Genomic DNA, 14,724 nt, shown 5'->3' on the forward strand with positions numbered 1-14,724 from the left:
ACTTGTGTTATTTGAATAACAAAGCAATAACATGACTGTATTCAGAGTTTGGAATAACATATTTTAGTATTATTAAGGTATTGAATAACAAATGTACTAGCATATGACATGTTAAAAAATTATTTTATAAAATATTCATAATTTAAAATCCCTTTAATCAATAGAAAAAAATTATGGAATATATCGAATATCATTTTAAGATCACAATAAGATATGATAACAAAATCAGTTATTAAACTCATTTTACAATGTTTTAAAAATCTACTCAATAACAAAATGTGTTATCATGTATCTCCATATCTATTCAATAACAAAATATAGTATTATCGAGCTCGGCTTGGTAATGCGTACCATCGGTGCCTTGTGCACTGGGCATAAAATAGACCCCACAGTGGTCCACAGCCTCTTACCTAGCAACTCCTACCCCTACCTCCTCGGGGTACCAGCCGGGATACGAGCAACCTCGGTGGAGATCGGGTAACCAACCCCGGTGGAAACCAAGGTCGTATGCTGACAGGGGAGGAGGGCTCCTTCGAGATACTGTGGGGTTGGTTGCGGGCTTTGCAAGCCTGAACCACTAAAAAATCAAAGCAATGGACTCCGTAAGTAATAATAATAACTGTAATCGGAACAATCGGCAAAGACCCAGGCGACGAAAACGGACTAACGATTGGAAATTAGGAACATGGAACTGTCGGTCTCTAAATTTCCCCCCACGTGCTTTCTAAAGAAGTGAAGAGCCGCAAGTTCGACATCGTAGCGCTGCAGGAGGTATGCTGGAAACCCGAGTAGGAGCGAAGAGCAAAATAATATCAAAACTATATCAATCTAAGGTATAATAATATATTTTGTTATTGAATAGATATGGAGATACGTTGATAACACATTTTGTTATTGAGTAGATATTTAAAACATTGTTTGTAAGATGAGTTTAATAACTGATTTTGTTATCATATCTTATTGTGATCTTAAAATGTCATTCGATATATTTCATAAAAAAAATTGATTAAAGGGATTTTAAATTATAAATATTTTATAAAATAACTTTTACTATGTCATATGCTACTGCATATGTTATTCAATACCTTAATAATAATAAAATATGTTATTCCAAACACTGAATACAGCCATGTTATTGCTTTGTTATTCAAATAACACAAGTAGTTATTCTTTTGGCCTTAAAGGAACAAAATTTTGGTATTATTTTTTGTTATTTTACCAACTATGTCAGCCAAGACAAGATCAAATTTTGATATGAGTTATTCGATTTCCATAACACATTTTGAAATTAATTTGCTCTTTGCTCCTGCTCGGGAAGGAACGATGGTACGTACGTATAGAGATGGTCATACCATTTACCAGATCTGCGGCAATACACACGAGCTGGGCACAGCTTTTATAGTGATGGGCGAGATGCAGAAGACCTACGAGCGAGATGAGAGGACCTACGAGCACTCGGAGTTTTCGAACGGCGGGTGGTAAGAACCATCTTTGGCGGAGTGCAAGAGAACGGTGTATGGAGGCGAAGAATGGACCACCAGCTCGCGCGCCTCTACGGCGAACCAAGTATTCAGAAAGTGGTTAAAGCTGGACGGATACGTTGGGCAGGACATGTTGCTAGAATACCGGACAACTATCCTGCAAAAATGGTTTTCGCATCAAATCCGATAGGAACAAGACAAAGAGGGGCACAGTGAGCGAGGTGACAAGACCAGGTGGAGCGAGATCTGGCGAGCACTGGGTGTCCGCGGAACTTGAGATCAGTTGCCATGGACCGAAACAGATGGAGAAATTATACTGCGCAGGCCTTGTCGTAAGACGTTAGGCCAATTAAGTAAGTAAGTAAGTATTATACCTTAGTTTGATATAGTTTTGATATTATTTTGCTCTTCGCTTCTGCTCGGGAGAGTTCGATATTTTCTGTTTTCGGAGGTTCTCTGGAATATGAAACTTATCCTTTACAGTAGGTAGAATTTGAGATTCCCAACTTTTTACCGATAGCACAATGGAATAGATTCTGATTTTCGATGTACTTGTGCAGAACTTTTTCGCAAACGAGTTTTTCTTTCGACGGCATTTTTCATATTTTTGCACACCTATTAAAAAGACTCACACAGTATAAACAATGCACTTTGAACTTTCTCCATTCAAATTTAAAATTGATTTTACCCAACGGTTCAAAAGTTAGAGCAATTTGAGTGTGTTGCAATTTTACCGAGGACACCTTTTATTAAAGACTGTAATAAAAGATATTAATAAAAGGATTGGACACATTCATTTGTTGTAACTTTTTGCCACGTGAGTAAAAATGAATGAAATTTTGTCGAAAGTAATTGAGAGTGTATAGTTTACATCGCTAAAGTATTATCAAAATAGATTGAGAGATTGCAATATCAAGAAAACGTGTTACAAAATTGGGTACTCACAGCATCCTGGAACTATCAAGCGGAAGGATGGTAGCGGTATACTCAAAATAATTTTCACGTCTAAATTATAGGAAAACTTATGTGAATATTTTCCGTTTAGCTTTTCCTGGATGTGTGCATTATTTTGAGTGTAGGAAAAGCGGTACCACAGATCCAGAGAAAGCTTGGGTAGTAGTTAATCAATACAAGTGTTAACCCAATATTTCGATCCAAGTTTTTTTATGCAGCAACAGTGACTTGTTTGGACTACACGTGTATAACGTTGGGAATTGGCTGTGTCTGTCGGTCTGTCCGCTATAAAATCAAAAACTATTGGACCAATTGTCACAGACAGAGATATAATAAGAGGTATTATAATAAGTATTAGAGATATATGTAATAAGAAGTAGGAGAAAACATTCGTCTAGAGTGAACATGTTGAATATTTCTAAAAAGCGATCAAATATTCATGCGATTGTATGATTTTACGATTTTACTTAATTTGCTTTTATTTTTTTTTTAAATTTTACATAACATTTTTTTTACCATCGTGAAATTTTAAATTATGATTTCACGATATTAGGACTCTCGAATTAATTTGTTTTACGGTTAAAGATACTAAAATAATACTTATGTATGTATAGAAGTATAGAACTTTCACACGACATTTCACATTTATAATTAGTCTTCACAATTAAATCACAACGTGTAGGACACTTATAAGTTAGATATGTGCTCAATTAATAACAGTTGACTTAATTGGGGCATTTATAGTCGTGTTCCGTGCATGTTCTGTACCCTGATCGACTGCTAGCTGTGACAACTGTTGTCGAATAAAAGCAGCCGGTTTTGAAATTCTGACTATGAAATGAAGCACCGGCACTAAAATTCCGAATACAAGTTGAAGCACCAAGACTTTGCTTTTACTTTTTGTTTTGAATTAATAAAGTTACCACCTTCTGCGGCTTTAAAATATATTTGACTGACTGCTAAACAGCCAATTCTGCAATATTCGCTTCTTCGACTTGTGATGATAACCTCGAATTGTTGCGCGACAAATAATCGGCAGTCTGTGAACTACATCAGAAGCCACCCTCTCTGAGATATCAAAATAGGGGTAAACATGATGTCTGACCAAACAGAACGTTCTATCGTGCTTCGCGTCATTTTTTCCTAAAAGCACGTGGCTTGAGCTCTCTGTTTGTGTGACTATCTCTACCGGTAAGCGTAAATTGTGAGAGGATGTGTTGATCTCTTTCTCTCGTCAATACTCAATAGATGAGATAAAGCAGTAACTATATCGGAAGGGGGACGAAATTGGAGAGTTTTTCCACATCAGAAAATGTGAATATTTTTAAGGATTCTTTTCCTCATGGGGTGCTCTGAGAGCGAATGTTCCAAACGATGATAAAATGCAATGATGGCAATAATCATGATGCAACACACAAACCTCAATTTTTCTCCGAGTTTTTCCGACAGTCAAAAAATGCGTTGCGTATCCTTTTTCCCTTTGCTACACAGTATTTTTGTGCTCAGTAGCAGTTAGGACTTTCCTTGGATTAGAGCTCGTTCGATGGGCGCCGGTTATATGGATGTGTTACTGGATATACATTCTCTTACAAGTGCAGTGAAATTTTACTTACATTTCTGCTTGACGGAAATAGTAGTTATATATTTTACGTGTGTACAACTTTCAAGCATGCATAGAGTTCTCTGTGTTATAAGTAGGACTGGTGAAAATTTTGCCTATATTGAAAAGAAGTGATTGTTTAGCGATAATGAGTTTTAAAAGTAAAACTGTGATTGGAAAGCTTAGCTGAAATACGGAATACGATCACTGGTTAACGATGATTTCTAATTTCCTATTGCATTTGCTGGGATTCTCCCAGTAATTAAAACTCTGACCACTTCCCCGCCGGTTCAATGAGTGAGTGCACTGTTCGTGTTCACGTGTATGCGAAATTTTTAATTAAAAAAGGATTAAAGGATTAAACTGGCGGTGCGAAAAATTCGGAATACATATAAACCGATTCTGGCAATCGTTTTTATGGCAGTAGCGTCATCATATATGGGGAACGCAGGCTGCAAAAATGTGTAAGTACATCACGGCAATGGCCGGTCGATAGATAATAAAAATTGTATATGGAACAATGATGTGAGAATATTTGGCGTAAATGGAAATCGTCAAAGTGTATGAATTATATTCATTAACTAACTTTTTGTAAAATAAGACTAGATTAAGCCCTCTAAGGTCTACATCATTTTTATACCCTGCAGAAATTCCGAAATGGTTGTAACTTGTTTTTCAATATTTTTCAGCAAGTAGTTACGGGTCATCCTACGCCCCTCCTGGACCTTTGAAAAACACTAGGAATCCGGAAACAGTTTCTATAAAGCAACATTTTAATAACCGTAATGAATGTACAGTGGGATTTCGATTTTGGCATGCCTCGATTTTGGCAACAAAAGTATCCGTTTTTGGCAACACAAAATATTTTACTTCCAAAAATATGCTTAAATATCAGTCAGTTTCCCCATACATACTTCAAATTACGAAAAAATATTGCCCTAAGTGTGTTCATAAAAAAAATTCGGTTTCGAACAAAAATATTTTTATTGCCGTAGGACTACGTCTTACCGCAGGTCGCCAAATACTTGTTTGCATCGCGCGGATAGCTCTTGGCGGATTTTGTAAACATAAAAAGTTTGCAATCCTTGATTAATAACATTTGGTCAATTTCTAACGCACTTACATTAAATTTTTTCATATTAAAAAAGGGTCTCGATTTTGGCACGGTTTCGATTTTGGCAACATAGGTGACACGCATTTGTTGCCAAATTCGAAATCCAACTGTACTTTATATGTTTCCCCTTAAAAAACATTAGTACTCAACATAAAAGCGAGTGGCGATCATTAAATTTTCATCCCTTTCTGAAGTCATATGGCCGATTCCTGATCCCAGATAAGTTTCTTTAAAAACGTTGCAGGCCGGAATCAGAAAATATATTGTGTGAAGTGTGCCACATCTTTTTAATGTGTGTCAAAACGGTGCTGGGTACTAACGCCACTGTGACCTTTGTAGCGGGCCTCGCTTGATATAAACAATTTACAAATTGTTTATGTTCACTAAGAGAGTTGAGCCGGATAGTTGTAATCCTGTTTTCAAATTCGGGACTGCAAGTTTTTTCCCAGCCTTAGGGACTTACCACCGCGACCATTATTTTGATCTATTGTGGTGTGTCCCGTTTTATTTTAAGGCATGTCGTATCAGTGCGCTATCAAAACCTGACTACTATTGTGAGCGTTTATCCCAATCAGGTGATACATTCCGTATGAAATTTATCACCTGATTCCAAATATCGCAGGGTTGAGTCAGCCCCTTATCAAGATATGTACGTCGTTCTGAAATAGTGCAACACAGTCTGCAGTCAGTCACCGACTACATGATCAATAGTACCTATGATCGTTTTGGGATTTGGCTCCATACCTGTTAAGGTGTGTTTAGATTGGCAACTTGTTCCAAACTGTTGCCCGATGTTCCCAAACAACTATGGAAACGTATCACAAATGTTCAGGCGCCGACAGAACTAACATTGAGCAACAACTATGCATTCCAAATGTTGCCAAAAATTGCGCAGTCTAAACGCACCTTTATAGAGTAAGAAAGAAATTTTTGAAAAAATTTCGTCTAGCTGAACCCAAGGTTAGTCAAGTTAACTCACCTTGGCTGAACCTAAATTGCCGTAATAGCAGAGTAAGTGCGTTGAAGTTTCTAGTCGAAAGTTACAAAAACGGCTAATACCGGATGAAACTTTGCTGGTATTCTTCAGGTCATAAAAACTGGGAGTCCCGTGGCCGTGATAATGCGTAGTTCACTACGAATTAAGTTGAGCAGTTTTTTCACTACTGCGGGATTTCGATAGACCAACTGTAGCTTGTCACAACCCTGTGTTTTTCCGAGGATCCCTCTCTTATGTCAATAATTCACGCGGCGGATGTATATGTAGGTGTCCACAAATGGCTCGGGGTCAATTAACCTGTTAAGCTGATCTTTGTCTTGCCAAGTTGTCAGCATTTTAGTTTCAGTTGTATTGAACTTGATGACGTAAAAATATAAATATCAGCTATCCGTGAAAATGTGTTCGAAATCCTGTACTACAAATATATCGTCCAAGAAATCCGTGTCAGGCACTAATAGCCTGGTTATCAAAACATGATTTGATTTGAAGTTCTCATAATTCATATTTACTATTTTTGGAACTCCAATGGCTTGGTGGTCATAAATTGGTGCAATTAGATATAACTCATATAAGTTTCGGTGAAATAATCCGAAATAAATCATGTGTTTCTGAGAGACATGAGATGATTGCCAACCGTTTTTTCGTTAAGTACTAATGTTCTTTTTATATGTGATATGATATATATTATTGTTAACAATATTCCTTTATGGTAATCGATTCTGTCTGCGTTTAGATGGCGCGTACCATGGTAAAAAAATCGATTGGCCGCAGTCCATGATTCGTTTGAAAAAATTAATTCGTTTAGAAATGATTTCGATGGCCAAAATAGATAAATTCGTTCCCGCGAATCAAAAAGAAAGTTAGCGTTAGAGTTTGAGCTTTGCACAAAAAAAAACACAGCCAGAGAAAATAGAAAAAATAGACTAAATTTTCTTTTTCTTTTCTTTTTTCTTTTTTTATGTTTTTTTTTCTCAAATTTTGTTTCGTTTACAAAGTTTATAAGTTATTAAAGTCTTTTTCAATAATACAATATAGTATAATATTGTAGTTGTATGTACAACTAATACAATCCAATAAAGGCATGTATTACATAATATTATAGTATATTGTCGAATTCAATACCGCATGTCACATTTGAAAAATCAACAGGCAAGTCAACGGTATATGCATTTATCGACCCAATACGGTTTACAACCAAACGTTAGAAATTAACTACAGCAAGTGTTGCTTAAGTTTTTTATCTTGAGTAGGACGTTGAACCATTCGATGGCCTATTTTTTTCTTCTTCCTTAATGACAGCTTATCATGGATAATCCCAGGATATTCTTTTGTTACCATCTCGCACTTTGGTTCATTGAAACATGAATATAGTATATTTTACCATCAAATCAGCACAATATCGATGGCACACTCCCTGTGGGCAACCATCCTCTGCTTCATATTTCGTCCAGTTTCCTGAGTGCAGGCAGGCGAAAAGCAACAGCAAGACCCGTACATGCTTTTCAGTCTGATTCATGAATATTAATGCCAGAAGCGGACCAGCATTGCTGTTTCCAATTGAACACGGTATCGGTATGCAATGCTTGGTTACCAGACTACTAGTGACGATGACAAAAAATGTTATTTATATTGAAAAAAAAGCATGCAAAATTTTTTCGGATGGATTTTACTTGGTATGATACGGCACTGTGGGGCTAATGGATGTTTCTCTTTCTGTTTGTCAGCGAGAAATTCAAAAGGTTTTTCGTCATCAATCATCTATGCAGTCAACGCGAATTTGGTGGATTTAGTGAGAGCTCATGGCACATCAAGAGTGTTTTTCATATGCAAAAGCTTATTTCCAATCCTATGATAAATCATACTGCTATAATGCATGCCACAGTGACAGCTTCTATAAGCAGTGTAAAGAACGGCGATGCTGGCGGCGGCTAATATGACTGACGAATAACAAACAAAAGTGTGATAGTGTATTGTTGATTTGGCTTCGAACAAATAATTTTTATTATGATTATCATGTAATTTGTATAAATATATATGGCTTAGGCACTGAGATATTTTTCCCTTTTGAGTATTCATTTCAAATTTGGTAGTTTCAATTTATTGTTTTAAAATTATGTGATTATGAGCAATCATTTTTGTTAGGTGTTATTAATTAATTTTCAATTTTTGAAAAACAAAATCGCATTAGTGAATCAGTGAATTAGTGAATTAGTTTGAATAACGATAAAAAATCACTGATTAGGTGCGATAGAAAGTACGAAATTCGAATTGTATTATTTGAATTATTGCGATACTGATGCAACAAGCGTGTGTTGTAGACAGAGACTGCGAATAGCTAAAAACAAACGATCGGGCTTGCCTTTGTAGTAAGATCAGACACGAAAATCTGCACCTCGGCGAAATGGACCAAAACATCCATTGCGTTCTTTTTGGTTCACTTCCGCTTTCTGGCTTCTGTTTGATTTCAACTTTAAACTGCCGTTTATTCTCGTTCCACCTATATACTTTGACGTTTGATCAACTATCACCTAGTGGCCACGCATCTCATTGCTACCCAGTTTCATATTGTACATCTGCGCTATAGTGAAATCAAAAATATGCACGACCAGCTTGTCAGCTTTGAATCAGAGCATTTTTTGTCCAATCAAGGCCCGCGGCTGCCACGTTCATAGTCCATCGATAGGAAACATTGCAGAGGCCTGCTAGCGTGGTATGGTGGTTATACTGCATTTTGTCGATGCCAAATGTGTATCGTTGCACAGTTGATTCTCAGTGGGGCGTATGAAACACGTCAAAAAGTTAAATAGTAACTTTAGGTCTTAGTTTCTGTAAATATGTTGTTCATTATGAAGCGTAAGTATAACGTCAGTGCTATGCCCCGAGGGCACGTCCTTCATACTTCTTAGCTGGCATCTTTGTGCCTCTTTTTCGTACTCATTACTAACATTTACCAGCTGTTAACCAAAGCAAAAAATTTCGATCTTTTGAAGAAAGTAACATTTTTTCTAATATCTTTCACACAGGAAAGGTGTATTCTATAAACAACAAGTACAAAAAAAAAATAATTGGAAAATAATTAGAACGGTAGTAGCTGCATTAAATAATGAGAGGTAAAACAATAATGTTGGTTATGAAAAAAAATTAACATACGCGGAAATTTTCGTTTTTCTCATGACCCACTGTTGATCATATGCGTAAAAACATTCGTTCATAGTGACAAAAAATCTTTTATTTGAAGAACTTTTTTATCTGTATTTCGTTCGTTCACAAAATGGGAACTGCCAAAAGTGAAGCATTTGGCAAATTGGGGCATCGCTACTGCAGTTTGATGTAGAACGGTGAGTGCCTCTGTGCAATTGCCGAACGTAGATTTGTGTGCTTCGATCATTTCACCAAAAATTGGCTTTTACGAAGCTATAATCTTACAATATCTTGCTATACACACTGCTGTTTCATTAATATATCTTTTCCATTACTTCTTGGTCCTTCTGGCTTGATAATAAATTTAGGAAAATATATTATCCAAGATTCATTTAAAAAAATGCAGACCTTATTCATAAATCGCAGATTTAAGGCCCAAACACAATGCATACGGATTTTACTACGTTGCGGCAATTTGACAGTTTTTCCATGGGTTTTCTGTTAAATTTCCGCAACGTAGTAAAATCCGTAAAATCCGAGTAAAATCTGGGCCTTTAGTCTGCTGTAAAATGTTAGTCTAATACCAAAAAAATGGCATTAATTATCTATAGACCAACCTAAAGATGGGTACAGTTAACCGAAATTTCAGCTTCGCTAACAGCTAATTTGCTAATTCAAAACGTTATGTACGATAATCGCGATGACTGCTAAATTAAATGTAGGGGAGTGCCGTCGTGGTTGGGCCACGTTTTGGAGTTCATCCATAACTTTCATTTCAAAAGGAATTTTGGAAATCTAAATACATCGTTGCAAAGGTCTAAGAATAAGATATATTTCCGGAAAGTTTTGAACTGATTGCTTAAAAAATAAAAAAGTTATAGGCATTTACGTGAAGACAAAAAATGTTGTCATAGTCGGGCCATGTTGTACAGGTTGGGCCACCGCAGAAAATTTGAGACATACATATTGAAATTCTATATAGAGACATGAAAAGAACAAGTTCCGTGAACCACGGCTCATATAGGTACACAAACCCTATTTTTAATTGCATTTTTGCGAAATTTTGGCGATCTTGTAAAATCAATATTGCTACAATTCCCTTTTTCGAAGTGTACAACTACAATGAAAAAAACAACAAAAATCTAGATTTTAATCGTATTCATTTTGCTTTATTTCATCACATTTTAGGTGACTGACATTCTCTAGCGATTATTGCGCTTCTGCGCCTAAAATTATGGTGGCCCAACCATGCATACTCAAGTGGCCCGACCTTTACAAATAGCGCTTTTCTAGTATTTCACCTTAGCCTTCCCAAACATCTTACTGGAGGGGATTTTTCTATAGTCTTCGTGTGCACCACAACACACTTCATATATTTTCAAAATCTATTTCGATAATTGCCTTTCATGAATCATTTCTTGAAGAAAAGTTCATTGCGCCTGGAAAACTTTTTTTGTAAGATTTAGTCACTGAATTCAGTACGGGTGTTTTGAATACACGATTGAAACTCACAATATTGTGAAAAGTTAGTTATCACAATAAGAAGTTTTACAATGGCTGTATCATAGACATCATGAGTTACTAAAACTGTAAAATCGTAATGGCCCGACCATAACAGTGGCCCGACGATAACGACAATACCCTATATTTAGTGAAAAATAATGCTAACCGCTAAATTTATGTGGAGCATAGTTTTAACAATACGTTTACAAATGATAATTTTGGCAAGAAAAAGAAAATATCGTTGTAAAGATCTAAAAAAATATTTCGGAGAAAAGCCTACAGGAATTAGCAGAAAAATATTTTCATGATAGAGCCCTATTGTATAGAATCTCTGTAGCCGCAGGATTACCGAGTCTGCTTTGACAAACGTTTGATCGTCGTCTCGACTGTTAGCAGAATCAGGCCATTCGAAGTCAAACTGACTATACAATGGGTTTATCTACCTTTCCGTGTCCCTAATGGGGGCTAGTAGGTGCAATCTTCGGAAAAAATAGCATGCTTATGGCAACTCTACTCACGCCAAGTTGGCATTTTCCCCCTTGATTGTTGTTATAAAAGCATTTAAAGTATCGGCCCTTGATTCTTAATCTGCACATTCGGGGGTTGATCGGCCACCACTCGATCACCCGCTTCTGCATCTCGCCCATCATTATAAAAGCTGAGCCCAGCTCGTGTGTATTGCCGCAGATCTGGTAGATGGTATGACCATCTCTATACGTACGTACCATCGTTCCTTTCCAGCATACCTCCTGCAGCGCTACGATGACGATGTCCAACTTGCGGCTCTTCACTTCTTTAGAAAGCACGTGGGTACTTCCGAGGAAATTTAGAGACCGACAGTTCCATGTTTCTAATTTCCAATCGTTAGTCCGTTTTCGTCGCCTGGGTCTTTTCCGATTAGATTTATTATTACTTACGGAGTCCATTGCTTTGATTTTTTAGTGGTTCAGGTTTGCAAAGCTCGCCCAACCCCGCAGTATCACCGGCCAATGTAGCTCGAAGAAGCCTTCCTCCCCTGTCAGCATACGACCTTGGCTTCCACCGGGGTTGGTTACCCGATCTCCATCGAGGCTGCTCGTATCCCGGCTGGTACCACGAGGAGGTAGGGGTAGTGCTTCTGGGTAAGCGGCTGTGGACCACTGTGGGGTCTATTTTATGCCCAGTACGCAAGGCACCGATGGTACGCATTACCCAGCCGTTTACCAGCCATAATAAGCTATTTGAATAATTCACGAAGGCGTCCACTATAACTACCAGGTCTTCTGATATTGAAAATTTTATACCTGATTTCCTCATTTGTATTATGTATTAAAGATTTGACTGCAAAAAATAAAATACTGACGAGAAAATTATGGGGTCCCAAATTTATACATGCACAAATGTCTGGATATCTGGCATCTATGACCACAACTGCTGCTGATGAACAAATGGTACTCTCCAGCGGTTTGACAGCAAAACAACAAGAACCCACCCTCATGCACTGTCTATCGAGGACTGTTGTTGTTTACTCTTGTTGTGCAAGCCAATATTGATCCAATCTGGAAAGCCATAATTCACATTTTATGACCAGCCATTCAATGTTTCCGAGATAACGTATAAGTAACTTCGAGCCGTAGGAGAAAAATGACAAATCATCACCATGGGGGACGAGCCGTAGTTATTTTCTACATCGTTGAAATGCTTGCTAAATGAGTGATTTGCTTCATCCGGCATTTGATGGAGCAGTGTGACTAATCGGCGTCGATTATCTTCCGGATGATGGCTCGAAAATGGACTTGATTAGAGTATGTTTTGTGGATTACGATTGGAATAGGCAGCAACTCTGGATTCTGATTGATGATAAACACCCATTTCGAATCTCTTGATTTTGCGGAAAGGATTTCAATGCGCTCACTAAAAAAGATATTTGGAGCTAAAAAAAATAAAAAAATTGAGATTATACTTTTCTGAATGAATGAATTCTCTGATTCTTGTGGGCTTTTGTTTTTGAAATATTTGGGTTTAACAGTGATTTCAGACGAAATTTCTTTGATTCTGAATGCTCATCAATGCCCACACTCATAGTTACTTATTTAAAAAAAAAAATTTACAAAAGAATGCAACGAAGTTGGCGATGGTTAACGTGTATTATAAATTGTACAATGGGTATTATAGGTAGGGTTTTTTTCTAATTCCCGTCGTAATAAGTAAAGCCATTCTAATTTTCATCATTTGTATTAAAGCATATTATTGAAATTACGCAACTGACTTTATTTCTAAAATTCGTCGTACCGTTTTAAAATCCGTCCATCAAAATTTTTCATCATCCGAAGTAAAAATCACAACAATGTTTACGAAGCTAATGCGCATGTATTTGTGTAGGACGGCATGACAAATGTTATTCTACAAAATTTCTGCAGGTCAGGCAAGTTTTCCTGGCTGTAGAATAACGACAATGCCTTGCGTGAGTTATTTTCATTTATGAATGACGGAAATTAAAACGATTAGTCGACATTGTCTTCTTCGTCGCACGAAAAAACGCAGGAAATTTGGCTGGTAGGACTTCTTTAATGATAAAAAGCAATTAAAAAGATCTCAATTCATGATAGACAACAAACTAAAATACTAGGAAATAACTAGTTTTGCATTGTGTGTCATAAAAATGCAGATATTTTTAATAATTTGGGCTGGATAGGACGGGAATAGGCAATTACGACGATGTAGCAACATACCCTATTTCAATTTGAGATAAATGTAAATTTTGCCTCGAATTATTATTTTTTAGGATATACAATACACTAAAGATGTTTTTTACTTTTTTTATTTTCAGATTCACAATCATCACAGCTCACAAAACCCAGTCTGTTTTTATAAAAAACGTAATAAGGATGTAACTACGTCATTGGCGAAGCAGATAATAAATGTCATCGATACAGCGAATCATATGTTATATAACCCTTTTCAAGAGCAAGTCGCATACGTGAGATTAGGAAGGAGATCATGCTATGGAGTCAAAACAAGTGACAAAAAGAATACCTTAATCCTTCCTTATCCTTTCCTTTGAAAATTTAAAAGGAGTTTGTTTCTGAACATAAAAAACGGGACGTGGATTTTACAAAAAAAAAAAGGTTTAATGTGGTTTTAACCAGTTGGTCACTCACCAACAAAAATAATTTGACGAAATTGAGTTCAAATGTTTAAGTCGATTAAACGGGTCTCGGACTTTTCGCATGGAATGACCCATCGTATCACAAGGTAACGCAAATGATTCATGACTTCCGATATTAATATCAGTAGATCAAATTATTGAGACATTTGAATGTGGATATTTCTAACTGTTATAAAAGTATTGTTCTAAAGGTTGTGTATTAGTGCTTAGCGGATTGGCCATTAATAACCTTTGTTGCTGGCCAAAATCTGCAAACCAGATCTGCACTATTGCGCTATCGGCAAAACCGAGCCAAAAAATGGACGCAATTCAGAAACAGTCGACAACTGGTAAAATACGAATGATCTTAAGTAAAATTTTTCGGCAAACTCACCCCTTTCCTTTTTTCATCGGGTATCTCATTTTGCCCACTTTAGAACAATATTTAAATCAAGCAAGACTTTAAGAAAACAAAGCTTAAAGACGAAACTATTTCGATTTCGTAAAATCGAGTCGAATCGAACCACGGTATTTTTTTGGCTGAGTTCCCAATTCCAAACCGACCAACTCAACTAAAAAATATATTAGTATTCTAAGTTAAATGAGACAAACCCTGTTTGATTCTCACAAAAAATAATGAGGATCTTAAGTTTTATTTTCTCAAAATCTTGCTTGGTGTACTCCAATAAGTTTAAAGTCTAGGGGAAAATAAGCAAAGAGGCAGCAAATACGATAGGTAAGGGGTTTTCGCCGATTTGCCAGAAAATTTTACATAGGATCCCTTATATTTGATGCATTGGCCAGCAG

Source organism: Sabethes cyaneus, chromosome 2 (assembly GCF_943734655.1).
Source record: "Sabethes cyaneus chromosome 2, idSabCyanKW18_F2, whole genome shotgun sequence".
Lineage (NCBI taxonomy): Eukaryota > Metazoa > Arthropoda > Insecta > Diptera > Culicidae > Sabethes > Sabethes cyaneus.